This window comes from Scophthalmus maximus, chromosome 15, assembly GCF_022379125.1.
Source record: "Scophthalmus maximus strain ysfricsl-2021 chromosome 15, ASM2237912v1, whole genome shotgun sequence".
Taxonomy (NCBI): domain Eukaryota; kingdom Metazoa; phylum Chordata; class Actinopteri; order Pleuronectiformes; family Scophthalmidae; genus Scophthalmus; species Scophthalmus maximus.
Window position 1 is genome coordinate 18,930,660 of NC_061529.1, and position 19,559 is coordinate 18,950,218.

At 42.6% G+C, this 19,559-nt stretch overlaps 1 protein-coding gene across 1 annotated transcript in view; it reads right to left on the minus strand.

The window, feature by feature from the left end:
• Window positions 1-7,003, minus strand: part of daam2 (dishevelled associated activator of morphogenesis 2) — a 93,778-nt gene extending 86,775 nt beyond the window's left edge. The window contains exon 1 of the mRNA XM_035610311.2: window positions 6,880-7,003. The gene's annotated coding sequence lies outside the window, so the exon portion shown is untranslated. The remainder of the gene's footprint in view (window positions 1-6,879) is intronic.
• Window positions 7,004-19,559: the final 12,556 nt, after the last annotated feature.

Consider the following 19,559-nt stretch of genomic DNA (forward strand, 5'->3'; position numbering starts at 1 on the left):
TGTTGTAGGCCTCCACCAAATCATTCGGGCAGACCAACATAATTCACTGGTAAATTACCTCATTAAGGTAATCTGTTCTCAGCACAATCCACCACTACAAATACCATCTGCCAAGCATTAAACAGGGTGTCAGGCCTCAGAGGACATCTGGACTGTTGGTCTTGAGGAGGATTATTTCCCTTATTTACAGAGGATCTGATCATGGCAAATCAAAAACGCAAGGTGAAAACTTCAGAGCCGACCATCCGAGCCAAGTCATGTGTCATCATTTTCGCAACGGGGGACCAATTCTACTCAGTTTGCATGCAAAGAACATTTTCAGGTTAAAGAGGGTGTGGGTGAACTTTGTCAACACAAAGCGACAGGACACCAGTCATATTGAAAGCCATCAGCAAGTCAACCCAACATGTCAAGATAATTAAATCTAAAGCACATAATGACAAGCTCTTTGTAAACAAAATCTACTTCTTCGAGGGCCAGTCAGGTAGTTGGAAAAGGTCACAGGTCAAAGTTCACCTTTCACCACAGTTAACAATATGTGAAGTCCATTCCCAACGAAAACGTAGGTCTCATGCAGACCTGCATCTATTACAGTCACACAGCTTCTTCTCACAATTCCTTATTGCAGCTTTGACGATTTAGAGCGGAGAAAAAACTAAAAACGTCATACGCCCAGGATCCTCAAATCATTGAGGATACACCGGGTTGATCCAACAGCAGAACCCCACAGAGGGAGCTGATGGCTTTGTGTTTGGATTCTGCAGTGTCTGCAGTCAACTGTTCAATCACATAGTTCACTGTCTTTTACCCGAGCCAAACTCACAGTCTGTGTGATTGATGTCCCTCTACTGGAAATCTAAAGGTTACATCTTGAGAAAATGTGGCATGCAAACCTCCTTTCGAGTGGGTCGGCGAAATTCTTCAAACTTCCTTTTATTGAAGTAACCCCCCGAGCTGGATATCATAGCCATTATAAATAAGGAGCTGGAATGCAGAAAGGGAAAAAAATAAACATCCAAGTTGCTCCTTTATCTACACCCAGCTGTGCAGTTCAGAGGCCAATCCTTGGAGATGATGTCACGCTGGCATTGTTTTGCTGTTTAAATAGTTTTCCTAAAATTTCTGTGGACACTAATTCATTCGAAGAAAGTCAGGTAAACTTAGCCCAAAATTTAGCCCTTAAATAAAGGTCTTGTAACCTACACTGAAACAAAGCAGCAAATGAATTGAATACCAACAGTTCCATTGTGAGAGTCAGGGAATGTATCGTTAACTCAACTGACCCAATGTGAACACAAGCATCACTAGGAAATGTAGGACCTGCACGGATGTGTCAGGGTGGTAGTTTGAGGTTCAAAAAGTCACAGTGGTCATTCATGTTCACTGGCATGGTGTAAACAGGCCACAAGGGCCAACCAGAACATCCAAGAAATTGTGAGAGAGTTTCAATGGTACTTAAATGAGTAGACCTCAAGGTTTGTTTATGGTTTGAGGACTGGCTTGGAGCTAGGACCGATGGAGGAACATCTCCAGGTTCAGCTTTTCAACAGCAGGCCAGAAGCAAAGTGAATCTGACTGAGATGCGGAGGTGAGCGGAAACCTGCACTCGAGAGAATACAGGGGACTGACGCACTGGAGATGTGATAAACGATTCCACATGCGCTCTACATCCCAAGTGAAAGAGCTGCTTTGTGCTCAGCGAGGTATGACGCTCACAAGTCCAGAGTCCCCCTCCCCACATCCCACTTTTCCCTACAATCTATTAACAAAACCTACCTGGGCTTTTCACAGTAGCTCGGGGTAATACTGGCCAAGTGTAGGGGGCAGGAGTAAGGGGTTTGGATGCCCTGAGTCCCAACCCTTCATCCTGCAGCATATTTTGACGGGAGCTAATTGCCTGTGACGACATGGAGAAGCGGGACCGAAACAACCATTGCATTGAGTTCGAAGTCTGGGGGTTGGAGCAGGGAAGAGGGTAAAGGGGACAAGATTGGGAACAAGCAGGGATAGGTAGGGGGAGCGAGCTGTCAGGAGGTATAGACTTATTAGGGATACTCTCAACTGCCATTACCGGCAGCCCCCGTGCAACAATCACTCCCAGTGATGGGGAAATAATTCCTCAAAAAATGAAAGAGGTAATCTTATGTGATCATCTCCTCCCGGTGTGTTTTGCCCTGATATGACCGAAGCGCCAATTGACCAGCCGTCATCAAAACACCACCTCCACTGTGGCCACAGCCTCCCCTCCACGGAATCAGAACAATGCATGGTGAGAGTGAGCCTTAAATTACCTCTTAAATGATACCAGTGATGGGAACACGCAAGTCTCACCAGGTAGTCAAGGCACTAAGCTGCTGTTTCCAACAACACCACAATGGCATGAGTTCACAAAGGCCGGCAAACAATGATATATTGTACAGAACTGAGTGAGTAGAACTTTAGGTGTCTATTATATGATAGCGTATCTGAGGTATAAGACTGCATGTTCTTTTTTTGTTTTGTTTTTACATTTGGTGCGAGTGTGTGTGTGTGGTGAGAGGAAATTCGACAATCGGGACAGATTGAAGAGGAGGAAAAAGAAGGAGGGGTGGTGGAGGAATGCAGAGTGTCTTGCACTGTACAATCACCAGACTAACTGAGTTCAGCAGAGACCGACTGATATATCAGTTGTCCAATAATATAAGGCGACATGAGCCTTCCACAGATATATCGGTATCGCCATTTATTTTTGACAAAATGGACACTAATTTACAGAATTAAAAAAATGTAGAGAAGATGTTCTACGTAAAAGAAAATGTTATTATTCAAGTAATTAGATATCATAGATTTAGGGGGGGTTTGCGTAAAGTTTATGGTTAAACTGTAAAATATCAAATTAGATTTGTTGTCACAATGGTTTGATTCAAAGGCCAAGTAACTATTCACATTTTACTCACACACTATACACTTCTAATTGGTTCCAAAGCAGGTGACCTACAACCCCTAGACACACATGGTGCACCAAAGCTGCTGCTACTGCTGCTGCTCTGCTAACATTTTGCTACACATTCTAGCCACAGTCTAAGACACCAGTGCGATGTGAACAGACCTTGGAGGTATTCGGATTACTGGGATGAGGTGCCAACACATGTACTTTAAGATTATATCACTAACTACGTCACAGCTGGGTAAAGCCCATGCTGATCTGATGCAAATGGTATTCGAGCATACCCGGGCATTCCTGCCACGCTGCCCGTTCCTCTCCGACTCGGGTTCCGTACGGCAGAGAACAACCTCACTTCTGTATGGAAGAAACAGACCAGAACCTTTTGCAACCACCCATCATCAAGTCCTCCACACTCATCCCCTGCAGCCTGGACTTTTTCTACAAAAGCTGACCTCAGGCCATCGCTTTGGTGTAAAAAAAATAAAATAAAAACAGAAGAAGAATCTCTCATCTTCTATGTTTTTATTTGTTGACAAAATATAATTAATGTTAAGGAAATAGTTTAACTAAACCTCATATAAGTTTTCCCAAATCTGTATTTTTTCTAGCCTCCCCATAAAATCAATCATTATCATACTCTCCAGGAAACTAACAGACATCAGGGGCAAAGTTAGGATGTTTTTGCATTTATCTTCTTTATCGTCCAAAATTTAAAACATCTCCATTCTTTGTCTAATCTACCAAAAGTAATACACACTATCAGGTTCATGATCGGAGTTCTTTTGCAGTGACTTCGAGCAGACACTGGATGTGCCTCTAACTAGCCTCGCAGTTTTTAGGGTGCCTCTGCGCACATGTGCAGTTTATAGATTCAGAGTATGACAGCAAGCAGTAAACATACTGTTCATGTTCCATTTTAAACCCTTCTTTTCCCAGATTTGGCACAGCCAATGCACGCTGTGTGGGTGCGATGCAGGGCATAAAAATATGGTTGCCTCCTGCTGCAAAAACAAATCTGTACACCACACCAGTTTCACTTTTTCGACGTGTACTCATAAATGAAAGTGCTAGTAAAGTGTAGGGGTGACCACTTGTGACTGTGGACTGGTATGAGACGAGGAGGAGGAGGCGGGAAGACTTTCATCAGATGCAACACTGTGTCTGGTATAGGATTATACCCTCACACAGCTAATGACTCCCAGACGCCTTCGCTCTGTGCCAGAAACTCTGCACAGATACAGTAAGCCAGCACGCTGCCTGCCGATCCGCCGCACCAAGGGAATAGTGGGCCGCAACGGAGACTGGCAGGAGGCGGTATGTGCATGTGCCGTGGCCACTCTGCGTGTTCATGGTGGGTGAAGAGAACAAAGAAGAAGGGAGAAGGAACAGAAGAGCCTGCAGCTGGCAAACTAATCAAGTATTATTAGGCGAGACTTGGACGAAGCCTTTGACTTGGAATGTCGTTAGGGTGAATTGTAAGGCTGCAAGTGCCACACATGGTGGTGTCAATTTTTCTAGATGATGTGATGACTGAATTGGCTTCAGATATAAATAAAAAATAGAGACTGCACAAAAGACGCATGACAGCAACATGCCCTCCCTGCACATGCCTCCGGCCCGCCTGAGCCTCCTGCCTAGTACTGCCCGCCACATCACATCTTTACCTTATGGCCCCAGCAGGCAGGAGCCACCAAGCCAAACATCTGGGCTTGGTAGAAGTTAGTAAACATCTGCCTCAGTGGCTGGTCAGGAACACTGGCCCCCGTCTTTTCCCTGCTGGCAACCCCTCTTGGAGCGTCGACTGGGCGCACGTCAAAATCGTGTATGGCCGCTCCGATACCTGGTCACACACGCAGCGTCCCAACGCTGAGCAAGGCTTCCAGTCATTCTTCCGCCCCACAGGCACACAACCGAGCGTCCTATACCTTCCGCCCAGTCAGCAGGGCCACGGCCAGAAGCAGAACACCTCTGCCCAGTGGCCTTGTTACTCTTGGATACCAGACTTATTTTTCTTGCCCCCCCTCTGAAAACACACAGGTAGCTGGACAAGGATTATGCACTATAATCAAAACAGGGGGCCTTAAAATACTCCAGCCAAATTGCTGGAGCAGCTGCTCTGGTCAGACTTGAGAGTAAACAGACAAATATACCACATTTTATATTTATGATTTTACATGCATGAAAGAGTCAGAGTCTGTGAAAAAGCTTACAACGCATTAAAAGCTCAGCGGACTGCGGCTCTGCTTAGAGATATACAGCCGACCATAGTGGAAGGCTTTTCAATAAATCCATCCAACACTGACATCCATTAACACATGAGCTTCAGTGGGCAGCATGTAGAGTATGTGCAATACACATTGTTAACAGTTCCCCCAGCAGCCTTACATGGTCAAATCCTGCAAGCCACTTACTCCCAATGGATTAGCATGATTAAAATGTCATTTCTATTCCATTCCGTTCCTTTCACCCGCAATCATCCCTTTTATTTTTTTCTTATTTCTCTGAACCGCGGCCAACAGGTTCAGGATAGCTGTGGCTCTACTTGATGCTCCAAAGCAGCACAGTCTTAATCCAGTAGGAGGAATGTAGCAGATGCTAAGTACTCCTTAGGCAAAGCTGTGTGGGTGAGGAGGAGGGGATGATTTTGTGCTTAGCATGGCGCTGCGCTTGTAAAGCCTCAACAACTGGCCAAGAGGACCCAATACCGCATCCCTGCCAGATGTTGGGTTGAATAGCTCTTGATGCCTTCCCAGCAGCCTGGGTTTTTAAGAGCTATGGATGCCCTCAAGTGTGCACGCATTTACCTCATTTCTCCTGATTAAAAATGCAGAATATTGTGTTTTATGTGGAACAAAACAATTTGAGGAACTGACTTGAGACCTCTGCCTTCAACAGGCAGCGGCGTCCAGATTCTATTCTGATATTTGGACAGCCGAGCTGGGATGGGTGGGGATTTTTTTTTTTTTTTTTGACAGGCTGATGTCTGGATAGAGAGCACAAGCTGAATAGATGCCCCAGCTATATTTAGCTCAAGAGAGTAGGAATATCTGCTCACTGCACAAATTATTAATCCAGAGTTTATTCTGATGTTGAGCTTGAACGGTCATGTACGAGAATTATTTTTCATTTTTTATTGTTATTTAAGAAAAAGGTAATTATCCATTTTAATTCTGATTTAAGATAAATCATCCACCCCCCCCCCCAAAAAAAAACTATCTGGATTTACGAAAAAGAATAAAGACTGAATAAAAACTCAAACTCAATATGGATTTAAAAAGTATTATAGTTGATTTGACTAATAAAACTTGATTACAAGACTACACAGCTTTTTCCTTTCTCATTTTTTGCAGTGTGCGTTAAGCAGCGGAGGTGACGCAGCGCCCTCTTTGGAGGGCCACAGCAGTATTAATGTCTCTCCGAGGTCAAATACATTGCGCACCATGTGAAAGAAGAACGCAGTCCATCATTATTATGAAACATAATACCTGCTGATACCTAACAAAAAAAAAAAAAAACCCCGATGTAATTGCTGTCATCAAACGTCAAATCACCAAAGGTAACAGATGGAGGCACACTGACATGCGCAAAGACGCGTATCAATCACCCAACGTGCATCTAATGGCGGTCAATGACACGTTACATCTGATGGGACACGGGCAATTTTGAGTCACTGATCATTTCCTCCTTTGATATTAATGCATCAGCGGACTGTCAGGACTCAGCTCAGGTGCTGGCTCTTAAAAAAACGTGGGGGGGGACTCGCTTACATATCTTGTTCTAAAAGGGAAAAATGGTGCAACACAGTTGCCACCGGACCAGCGGTCCTCACGCCCTGATCACTGTATCCACACTTCGTCGTCAAAGTGGCCATCCAGCCGGTGGCCTCTCCGGGAGACCCCGGTGAGCGAGCATCACACGGCGCGCGGAGACCAAGTCGCCTGCACTGCACTCACCTCCCGGCTTCGTCGCGGAGAAACACGCTGAGCGCACGATGGTTGGAGGTAAATCCCTTGCCGCTGTCAACCCGGGGATTGTGCGCAAAAGAAAAAACAAGTCGCTCAGCGGATAAACGGAGAGCCGACGGCGGCCCGTGCTGTCTGAGCGAGGCTGTTCATCCAGCTGAGCGCTGGTGGGGAGCGAAGGAGCTGACAAGTCGGTCGAAACAGCAGCGCCACGCCTCCCTTCTTAAAGCCACCGCACTCTGCGTGCGCGCGCGCGCGCGCGTTTGCGCGCAAGCCCCCAATTTCATTCCATGATGGTGAGTTGTCTTGCTCATGTTTTCAGGAACTCTGCAGCCAATAACGTTCAACTGCAGTCGAAGGCTCCATATATTTTTGTGCAATGCATTTCTGATTAGTAATATCATGTCACAGTAGATAACCATTATTATTATTATTATTATTATTATAATGACCACAAATCCTACTACAGCCATGGGGGGGGGGGGGGATGCACTGCAGGTTTTTTTGTTTGCCTCCAAACGTGAAGTAAAGGCTTCGCGGGCCCAGCTGCTAAGCATTTAATCCTCTGAAATATGAAGAAACAGTATGACTGGCTGTGTTTTGATCTCCCCGCTGCCCGTAATCCTTCATTAATTGCAAATTCTGGGCATCCACTTTGACCTGGGCTCAAACATGGACATCAGTGGTGATCACACGCGTTTGAGACTGAAACAAGCCCTGCCGTGATGTTTTTGGGCAGAGTGTGCGAGATAATTCCTCAGCAAGAAATTGGATTCCTGAAGGTCAGTAAACAGGACTGAGTTGAGTTGCAGTGTTGGAGTGAATTTGGTGGCCCGAACTGATCCCGTCCAAAACCTTAGTTTGTACCCCGTAGGTCCAGAATCCTTCCCAAAGTCGAGACTGATAGAGCCAAATCATTTCGAACATGTTAAAGTCAGGAGACCAGAGAATGTTTAGAGCCTGGCAGGTCACCAAGGCATAAACGGAGCAATGTTTTCTGTCAACAGAAGAAGAAGAAGATGATGACTTCATAATTTACTTTAGCAACAGGCAACAACAGCTTCAATTGGCAACAGAAACCATTGTACAGAATAGGTTAAAAGCAGACACACAGAGTTCCCTTTGCAAATACAGGTTTTCATGACATGTTCAGTTGTTGTATTGAGCTGCATTGTGGGAAATGTAGGATCCAACAGTTTTAGAGCTTGTTTCATACTAGGGACTTAATGTCAGAGACTTTCCTCCTGGGGATAAAGGAGGAAGTTATGTGATGTATATCATACACGCACGCGCACAGGTAGAATATGGAGTGACAAAGTCCTTATTATAATTTCCTATGTGACACCAACAGTCAACATGGTTCATTTCATCCATGCATCAATCTGCAATATTCAGCGGGAAAATTCCTCAATTATATAAAAAATCTTAAACAGAGATTGGTGCCTTTCTTACAGTGACACCACTTCAGGATAGGGAATCTGGAGATCATGACAACTAAACACATTTTCAATGTTTCAGCTCCATGACTACACAGCTTCAAACCCAACAAGATTCATTAGCACTTGTGGCTTCTATTATATTGTAACTTGAACTACAATATTTTCCCAAACCCATACCAAGTACAGTAGTTGTTCACTCTTCTGGTTTGTTTTCAAGGGTCGGGTCAGTGTGTCAGATTAGAGGACTTGTTGAAAAGTCGGCTAACCTCAGCTTCTCTCGCACCCTCCTGCTCTTTAACAAATGGCCTTAATAAATAGATAATAAATACATTTTTTAAAAAAGGGGACAGAGAACAATATTTGTCATGTCATGAAAATATTACTTGAAAAAGGTTCATTTTAAATGTTAATACAACAGCCTGCAGCAACATTGCATTTATGTGGTGACAAAAGAAACATGGGAACATACAGTAGCTGCTATACCTGCAAGGTTTGACATTTTTGTGTGTGCGTGCGTGCGTGCGTGCGTGCGTGTGTGTGTGCATGCGGTTCATGGGTAGATGTCTGGAGTCATGGCGGCTCGGCCTGTCAAAGCCGGGATGATGTTATCCAGTGGAAGCCATGTGATTCAGCCCATGGGAGAAAACCAAGAAGGAGGCCTCGATTAATCTTTTCAACTTGGCAAAAGTGAAGGGAGGTGAAATCTATAAAAGAGAAGATTGAATATCATAGGGGAGTTGGATTGTTGTCGGATAATGATTCTCAGTCAGTAACTTTAACCTGGGTGTTTTAGTATGACCACCAAAACTCAGTGATCTTAAGTGATCTGGTGACACACACACACACACACACACACACACACACACACACAGTAGTTGAAATAATAATTTATTTGTCTTTTATTTATATTATTTATTTCTGACATGAAAGTGAACAGACTCAATCCTCAAATCATAAACTACCTTTAAGCTTTAAAGGCACATTATGAATAATAAAATCAAAGTTATCAAAGAAATTGAACTCAATATGGTGCCAGGAGCAAGTACACTTTTTTTTTTAACCATTCTGTTGTTCTGAGGGATAAATACTATGACACACACTCTGCTGTAATATCATATGTATAAATATATGTATATCTAACCCATGTCATAGTGAACAGTGTCTTCAATGACACTACCTCCTTTTCCAGTGGAAAATGGTGGTAGTTCAATGAGAGGGGGATATCTGTCCAAGGCTCCGATAAATTTGTTCTTGTTCCTCAGAGAGTTATTGTAATTTTTTGGGGTAATTTTGTAAGACATAAGGACTGCTGGATTTTAAGATCTTGTAAAGGAAATACTGAGACTGCTGGCATGTCCAGGCAGACGAATCAAGCACACCTACAACAATTTAAATAATTTGAAACCATATAGCCTTTATATCCCCGCTCGGGTCCGATCCAGAAAGCCAAGATTAACAGATCTGGTTACAGGAGGACTCTTGGAGCGTCTAGCAGACAGGAGCCAGGTTGTTTGTAGACAGTCTTGATTTGACAGGGCTGCAGATGTGAAAAGGTCCAGTCAACACCTCAGGATCTCAGGGGTGTCTGCGAGAGGAGAAGGGGCGCTAACTGAATTCACACATGTCCATTTAGTATTTAAAGTAAAGTTCTCAATATAGCTGCAGTACCTTTTAAAAGTGAGACCACTTTTGGTTGAACATATTCGGCTCAGATTCTCAGACGTCATGCGCTATAGGGTGAAGTTCTCAAGTTTCGTGTCGAAGGACTAGTTAGAAATGTAAACTGAATAAAACATGATACTAAATCAGTGTTCAGCGAAAAACCAGCAGCCTTAGTTACCAACAAATGGGGGGTAATTTTAGCTTCACAAAGCTCTATTGGGGGGGAAAAAAACACTGTTGCACTTAATCTGGATCAAAAAAGAGTATTTCCATTCAGACTATATGGTTTGCAGCTGCATGATATGGCGGTGTGTCAAGATACGGGATCGCTTGTCAAATCTCCCTGAATGGGAATGCCTCGTGCCCTTGACCAGGGGGCACTTACCTCAAAATTGCCGGAGTAACAAGCCAGCTGAATAAATGACTGAAACGTTCAATGCAAATGGTGGAAATGACTCCTGTAATAGCGTCCATTCAGCTGTGTGAGTGATGATGGAAAACACCAGGGAGCTGCAGCGAGCGGAGTCAGCTCATGCAAATGGCGAGTTTGTATCTGAAGCGCAATATTCTCGGCCACGTTATTCACAGCTGTTGTTTGATAAAGGAGTCTGCTCAGGATTTAACGAAAAGAGTAAGAGCATATGGGTTTGCTTTTTTAATTCCTACCCTCTCTTCACTTGGAACACACTTCCTGCTTAAGCTTAAAAAGGCATAAATAAATTAACTTTATGATCATTATAACTTGAATTATTATATGCAGACTGAAGGATGAAATGTGTTAAAAAGTCATGTGTGTGTGCCAACAAATATAAAAGCCAGTCGCAACCTTAATTTGCTATAAAAACTTTTCAGGGTATGTGTCATTTCTGAATACTTATCAGACCGGATCAGCTTGTTCTGTTTTGAATGACTAAAGGCAATCCATGTCACGCCAGAGGAAAATGTTTTTAGCTGCTGACAACTTAAACTCCCATAAAACATCAAAGTATCATGGCAAGGGCCATGGTCAAGATTTACAACAAACTGATGTCACAAGTTTCCCGCCCACCCCGCCTCCAAAAACCAGACCACTCTTAAAATATATATATATATATATATATATATATATATATATATACTCTATTATTTAGTTTGACTAGAAGCCGTCAGATTTAAACATACTAAGTCCAAGAGCAGCTTAGAAAATAGGTACTTTATGAGTTTTTAATGATCCATCCATCGTTCCGCTTTATCCTTTTCAGGGCCAGGGGACTTGAGCCATCCAACAAGGGTACACCCTGGACCGGTCACCAGCCCATCACAGGGCCAGCATACAGAGACAAATGACCGTTCACTATCACATTCGCACATATGGTCAATTTAGAGTCTCCAATTAACCTAAACCCAATGTACAAGTCTTTGTACCGTGGGAGGAAGCCGGAGTACCCAAAGAAACATAAGGATACGATCTAAGAACCTTCTTGCTGTGATGCGACCGCGCTAACCACAACACCACCGTGGCGCTCGAGTTTTTAATCGGAGAACGTCAAATCAACCTCTGTTATTAAAACCCCAAAATAAACAAACAAACAAAAACAAGGAGGCAAGGACATAACCTACTGTAGGGGATTATTTAATCTCGGATATTGGAGCTGTCTGGTATATGGGTGTTTGTGTGTGACAGTTGTTGCGGTCCCCTCCCACATTCAGTAGCCGTCACAGGTACTCTGTAAGTCCATGTGAAACACTGTCACCTATCAGTGTTTTTTAAAAGCACAGTGTTGGGTGGGGAAAGTAAAATTGAAACACCTGACCCTCTGCTATATTGACATTTAACCCCGACTGTGTAGCCGCTCAGTGGTTAACAGCTCAGACTGGGGTTGTACTGGGTAGCTTCTACTGTAGGAGCGGAAGTGAAACTTCCTTGTATGAACAAAAAAGTCAATATATGTTATGTACAGACTAAACATAAGCTTTACACATGGACACTATACATGTACTGTAGATACATATTTACTGAATTATTATATTTCAGTGTTCATGTTATTGTGATACCTTGAACGTTCCCAGGAGAGTTTTTGACAAAGTTGTTGTGCAATATTCTGAAGGAGCACAAGTGAGTCACAAAAACACAAAATATGATTTTTGTTTGTACACACGAAAACTCCACCTTTACATGTTTGGTTTGTTATCAAAAATCCAACATTGCTCACATTTGAATTCAAAATTCCTGTTATCTTTATGTCCAGGTGAAATGTATGGTTAGGCAGTAGTTCTGATAATGGCAGCATACAGTATCCCTTCTGTTGTTAAATGGATTTGGTGAATGATCTACAGATTAGTCCTAAATCACTAATAGGGTAAACTTTTAAGTTTATCCTGCAGTTGTGTTTGCTAGAATGAATACATACAAACTAAACATAAACTGATATGAAATTAAAGATATTTCCATTGTAGGGGTTTCAACACAGAAAAGTCAGAGGCGAACAACCTCAAACGGTGAAGAGCTGAAAAACCACTGTGATCCTAATTTACACAAAGTTTCCTGTTCCTCCTCACCTGACATGCTCACAACAGTTGACCTGGTTGTGCTGTCTAACACAAACACAAACACCCTCCATTGTCCACTAAACTGCACGCTCTGCTTATTTTTGTCTGCTCTCCACTGACACTGACAAACACACACACACACACACACACACACACACACACACACACACACACACACACACACACACACACACACATACTGTAGTGTCTGTAGCATTCTCACCCACTCCACTGTCTCTCACTCTCTGTAGCCTCTTTCTGATGGAGACTGAAAGACAGAAGGAGAAAGTGCAGCTCAATTACCCCATCCAAAATTAAAAATTCTATCAATTAGTATCCACACTGAAAGGATTCAAAGTCATTTGGACTCGTTTTTCCTCGCTCTCTGGCCCCTCCTCTCCATCTCTGCCCTATATGCATTCTGACGGCTAAGGTACAAAATCGGAGAATCAATGATGTCTCTTTTTGCCTTGCGTGGTGATACTTTCCCTTTCATTTCCTGGCTGTCATCAAAGTCTCTTTACATTTGACTTGATCTATTATCTCTTTTGCTAATGGCCGGATAGATTGTGTGTGTGCGGATGTGTGTGCGTGTGTGTGTGTGTTTGAGAGAGAGAGAGAGAGAGTGTGTGTGTGTGTGTGTGTGTGTGTGTGTGTGTTTGAGAGAGAGAGAGAGACTGCGTGTTTGTGCTTGCGTGTGGGAGCAGAGGACAGCAATGGCAGACATATTGACACAACAATTAGCCTTAAGAAGGAATGGAATAGTTGCCTCTGGACAACTGAAAAAAATAAAATAAAGCAGCATCCCGGACACACGCACACGCACACGCAAACGCACACGCACACACACACAGAGACACACATGCTAATCTCTGCAGCATGGCCTACTTGATAGTGACAGATTCCTATCAATCAATACACAAACCCATTGTTGCCATGGAAATATCCTTAATGAACTGCCAATGATCCTATTTGTGCCACAGATGCTAAATGAAACACTGAGACATGATGTCTGCCAGAGTCACAAAGCATTGTGTAACCAAGTGGTCAATAATGCATAGCAGTATATATATATATATATATATATATATATATATATATATATATATATATATATATATATATATATATATATATTTGCAAACACATTATCTGCATGGTAAAGCATTCATGACCACGATGTGGCTTTTTCGCCGCATGCATCCAATCTGACTTTCCAGCACTTTTTCAAAATCGGAGCTCGGATTTCCCTTGTCTGGTGTGACACATCATAGGGTTGGCCAGCGGTAACAGTGACATAACAGCTTATTGTGTGAGGAATGGCATGCAACAGCACTAACCCTATGCACAGCCCTGAATAGGACTTCAAAGGCAGTCGAGTTCAGCACTGCAAGGCATTTCATTGTAACTCTTCCACACTGCGGAGGAGAGGAATTTGGATGCTAGAATCCTCCATGGCAGCAGGAATCCGGTGGACCTGCAGGGTCTCTCATGTCAAATTCCCACTCAGCTCATAACAGTTGGCCAGAGAGCATTCCCGCAATTCTTACATAACACTGTATGTGTGCTGAACCATCACCTGCACTTGGGCTTTTTGTCGGGAAGTGAAAAGTTGGATAGAAAGTTTCTGGCGGAGGCCGGTCACCACTTGGGGAAAAAAAGGTGCAGAAAATGGATTTACTGTAGAAGTTCTGCCAACATTTCCATTGCATCGCAGTTTTCTAAGCGAACACATTTGTCATTCCAGCTCAAAATATTCCTCTCGTGCTCTTTCAACCCTGTCTCTCATTTCATAGCCATTTGTTCTCTCTCCATTCCTGTACTCCCTATCCTTCTTCTCCTGCTACTTACACAAGTTTATGAGGAAATTCCACTCCTCGATAACTTCCGTCTTTGTTATACATACACTCTCCCTGTTTCTTTCCTGTCCTCTTCATGCTGTTGCCTTTCCTATCTGCTTGACAGTGGAGAAGTGAATCTGTGAGCTCTCTCAAACCTAAGTTTGTTCTCTTTATATACCATGCAGTTGGAGCAGCTCTGCATTCAGGGCTCCGGGCCTCGGATGGAGGGGCTAATCCACCTTCTTTCCCCATCGCCAAGTACCGCCAGGCCAGCAGGACCGCCCAGCCCTGTCCCTACCCACTGCCCAAACTCCTGACCACAGGCAGCTGGGCTGGAGTGATGGAGTGGATGGAATGAATGGGCATGAGGCAGGAGGCAGAGTCACAGGACAAGCATGCACTGTTTGAAATGCATGAAGAGCTTTAGGTAAAACATTGAGATGTGTGTTCATTCATTGAATTACAGCTTTTTCCACAAGCACAAGTTGAGAAACAGCCTTTCCAAAAGATATTTCTAGAAATATGTACACAAATGTCCGACGAGTTGAGGAAAGAGCAACTAATGAGTGTTACAGAAGTTATTTACACAGATGGCTCAAGATGAATTCCAAGGGTCTAACATAAGAGACAAGCGAAATCTTTTGGGCTGCAATCAATGAAAACTCTTGACATTATGTTGGTTATGCAAAGAGGGCCTAAAAATATGCATCAGAATTTCCTGGCAAAACGATATATTATACACGCCAGTAATAGTTTTAGAATTACTTCGATGACTATTTATCACGCCCTATCAGGCAGCACGCCATCAATATGAGTCCTGTGATTACATCATATTCATGCGGCATGGCTAATTTCAGACACTGGTGAATTTTAATTATGTTGAGGCATATTTGAATCCAACAAAATATTTCTTCAAGCATTTCTCTTTGCATCCAAGTTGCATTACTTTTTTCTTTGAATAACCAAAAGATGACAAACAATTGCTCAGCAGGGGTATTTTCATGATATGGGATGTTCTCAAAAATGAAATATGCCTCTCTCTATCTCTCTCTGCATCTCTCTCCACTCTGTATTTTAGTTTACATACAGATTGCCTTACGTGTACATGTAATTCTGCATGCAGAGAAACTGAACTCAAAACATTGCTAAACAAATCATTCAAAGGCACATACTTCTCTTTTTCATGTTTCCTCATGCGCACAGAGAAACAAAAATGCTGCAGGAACAAACAAAAAAAGGCTAAATGTTAGTCTCATCCCTAAATACATCCCAACAATATTGCTGTTCCTTGAGTCTTAGAGATTCATATACAGTATCTCAGGAATGCAGACTGAAGTCTGATCTGCCTAGGCCTAGCAAGCATAACAGAGGGCAGAAGCCTCAGAGAATAACACATAACCAAAGTCCTAAAGAATTCCCTTGGACACAGCTACTGACCAGAAAACTATGGAAGACAGGAGACCTGCTGAAACCCCAGACTGAAATAGCATGGACGCCACTGCTGGTGGATGCCTGAGACAGACGCTCAGGACTTTGGTTCGTGCTACTTCTGGACCTGAAACTAAAAATAAAATGAAATAAATAATAAAAATATCACCTGACACTGCCGTTTCCCTAGTTGTATACGTTGTAAATTGTTTTGGTTTGGTGGCCCACTAATTTACTGCTTTGGTTCACACCCGCCGCTCTCGTTACCTTAGGAGTAGATGGAGAACAAAACAGAGCTGAAAGGAGAGTGAAACAGTGGAATTAAATACGTCCAATGGCCAGACACCCAAACACAAATAAATGTTTATATTGCTCAGGCCCTGGATATTACTCTGTTGCTATCATCCCTTCTTCAACTCAACTGCTCACCCACTTTGCAAACGCATTGTTCAAGGCTCAACCTTCTCCCAGGCTGACTGTACAGTATGCAGATGTTACAGGGGCCATACGATAGTGAGAACTCTGAAGGTGGGATCGCATGTGCATCTTTTTTAATGGCACCTTTCTGTTTGATAGTTTTTGCAGCAAACAAAGTCACCGTGTTCCCAGTGTATGTAAACATGTGTAATGCTAATTTCATGCATGTGATGACATTCAGTCCCTTACAGTATAAGCAAAGCACCATAGCAGCAGCAGCTTGTCTCTAATCGTCCCTTTGGTTGAAGGAGCATCTTGGCTTTTCCCCGCAAAGCCTCTGTGGCCACCCTCGGACAGAACTGGGACAACACACACACATACACAAATGCACAAAGTCACAGAGCAACATCTCATCCTATGGAATCTGTCTACCCTCAAACACTAAGCCACTGAGAGGCAGCTACTTAACTGAGGCATCATCTTCCCCCGGGCCTGTAATAACGGCCCGGCCAAATTTGAACCACTCTGTTTGAAATGGATGCCAAGATGCCTTCGTACGGGAATGATTAGCCAGGAGCCGTGGAGGGTACAGTGTTTACAGCTCGGTGTACTGGGGGTGTGCAATCACAAGTAATGCTCACATTTCCAGTACATACCCAAGCATTCATGTAAATGATGGCACACCTTGTTGAAGAAATGCACAAATACTCCCACAAACTGCTTGTGTCAAATGTTGGAACTGTGAGAAAGCAAATAGCAATCACTGTTCATGTATCACCCACTTCTATGCGTCCATGTAATAGGGCTGGATTTCATAACAAAGGTTATGACATTTGTTACAACTCTACCTTTCCCTCTAAACAAGAGAAAATATTCTTATATCATGTTTTTAATGAGCTGCAGTTCAACGCTACACAAGGCTTTTCAAGGTGAGACGTTATATGTTATTCAATGGTGACTGGGCAATATGATGGCAGCACATATGACACCTATTTCAAGATGATCTGAACAACATCTGATATCTCTCAAAGTCCTCTTTTCTGTTTGTGCCATTTTTAGATTGTCTTCACCACATGACACACTTTGGCACAATGCACCACACGTTTGATCCTGTAGTAATAAGACATGCATTGAAGTGGGTACCAGTCCATCTTGCAAACATCCAAACAAAATCACAACCACAAGCCAAAAAGTCTGTGAGGAGAGTAGCACTGCATCGTTTGAAACTGAGCACACCTTTTTGATTGACTGCCAGACCAGTGCTAAGAGCAAAAGGTATCAAATGTTGGCAAAGATGACTGAAAAAACAGGTTTTTGTTTTTCATTGCCGCTGGAGCACAATTTGTATTTGCCTCTTTGACTCTACAAGTTTTGAAATGTGCTTGGTTTCAGCAAGTTTATCTGTCATTAAAATTATTGACAGGAGCCTGAGAAACTACTTCTAAAGGCTCAACTTTGGCAAAAGAAGGAATTTATTTAAGTTTGCATGCATGAAAATCTTTGAAAAAAGAGAGGAGGGGAAAAAGGGTTTGTCACTTATTTGTTCAGAGAAAAAATGTCTTGCATCCAGATCTCAAATCCATTTCCATTTGTCAGAGTCATGCAGTAGAGTTGGTTGCTTTCTTTGGGGTGAAACCACAGTTATGTCAGTTAAAGCTAAAGACAACACATGGTCCAAAACAGTACATAAAAAAAAAGAGTTGACAGCTCCCAAACAAGCCCAGTCCAGCCCCTGGTTGGTGTTTACTCAATACACTTCTCTGTCAAGGAAACCGATTTAACTACACTGTATAATTGTTTTGTAGAAAGTGGACGTGGCTGCTTCCCTCTTGGCATTCATGAACACTTTTCGAAAAGGCTGCCTTTTGTGTGCAAAAGCTCAGACTTAATATCATGTTATATATTCTGCATATTTTGGAAAGATTTCTGATGATAGTGGTTGTAGTGGCCTTCATGGGAAAAATTGTCCTCTTATTTTCCCATGAAAAGATAGAGGGGGGACACAAAAGATACAAATATAGCAAACAGGAATTAAATTACTGTTTGTTATGTGTCATATACCATGAAAAACACTACTTATAGTCAGTCAGATAGTCAATCAGATAATGTCACAAGCTATTGAAAGAAGGAAATACAGGACATGTGATATCGTCAACAAAGGGTTAATTTACAAAAACCTGTAAAAATATGTGAAATATTCCATTCATCATACAATCACCAGCTCATGTGTCCTCACATAAAATGAATGCATAGATGCTATGGAGTTTAACTAGAGTATCAGCTGTTCAGAAATTGGCCCAAATTAATTAATGCGCAAAATCAAATACAAAAAAGACAAAGGTCATGGTTTGGTGAATTACTTCAATAACCTATGAAATAAAACTGAATGGTGGCAGAGAGGGATGTTGTTTTCTTTGCTGCCATTGCTCTTGGCTACAAAGTGCAGCCAGTTGCAGCTTGATAAGTCAGCAAAGGGAACCTGAACAAACAGCTTTTACTGCTCTACCTCTGTTCTCTGGGCTAATTTAGCAAAATGATCTACAGTATATTTGTCGCAACATGCATCTGGTAGTGACTGGTGTTCAAACTGGTGTACTAATCTGGAATGCCAAAACCGAACTGTATTCTGTTGAGACAGGTTATAAAGTTTTAGTTAGATCATATGTGAGTATGTGACTACGAGCTCTCCAATATGGCGGCCAATGAGCATGTTACACCACCTGAAAGAAACATGAAAATGTTGCCTCTTTGAAGTTGTCTGAATGCTGAAGGGTTCTAATAACGCAGCTTTTGTTCAGCCATGCATGTGTGTGAGTACTTGTCTGACGGCTGCTTTAACAGAATGATTGGTAGCGGTAGTGTGCAACGCCAACATGTCAGCGGCAGTCGTCTGAAAAGATTTGTTCCCTTCTTAGGGAGCCCCCATCACACGACACAAAAAATCCCAGCCATACAGTGTAACATGAAGGAATGCATGGTTGCATGTTACAGCATTTGGACCCCATTTGAAAATACATGGCTTCCAAACCCTCACACTATCCTTTCATAAATGCTCATGAGTTGTCCTAATATGTTTTGCATGGGATTTTTTAAAGTTGTGAAATTGTTTGCTGTGAAAAGAAGTTGTAAATCAGGAATATTTAGATTTTGTTTTTGCTTTTGGACGAGGATTTTTTGTCAATAATCACACAGGTTTATCGTGATAGTTTTGCTTGTCTAGTTTTAATCTTACATTTTGATGATGATAAGATAAGTGCTCTTTTCTCAGCTTTTTTCATTCAAGGCGGCCACACTCCTGTTTAATACCACTCAATCTTAAATCTAAACCAATCCACACTCTTAAGGCAGCATGCAT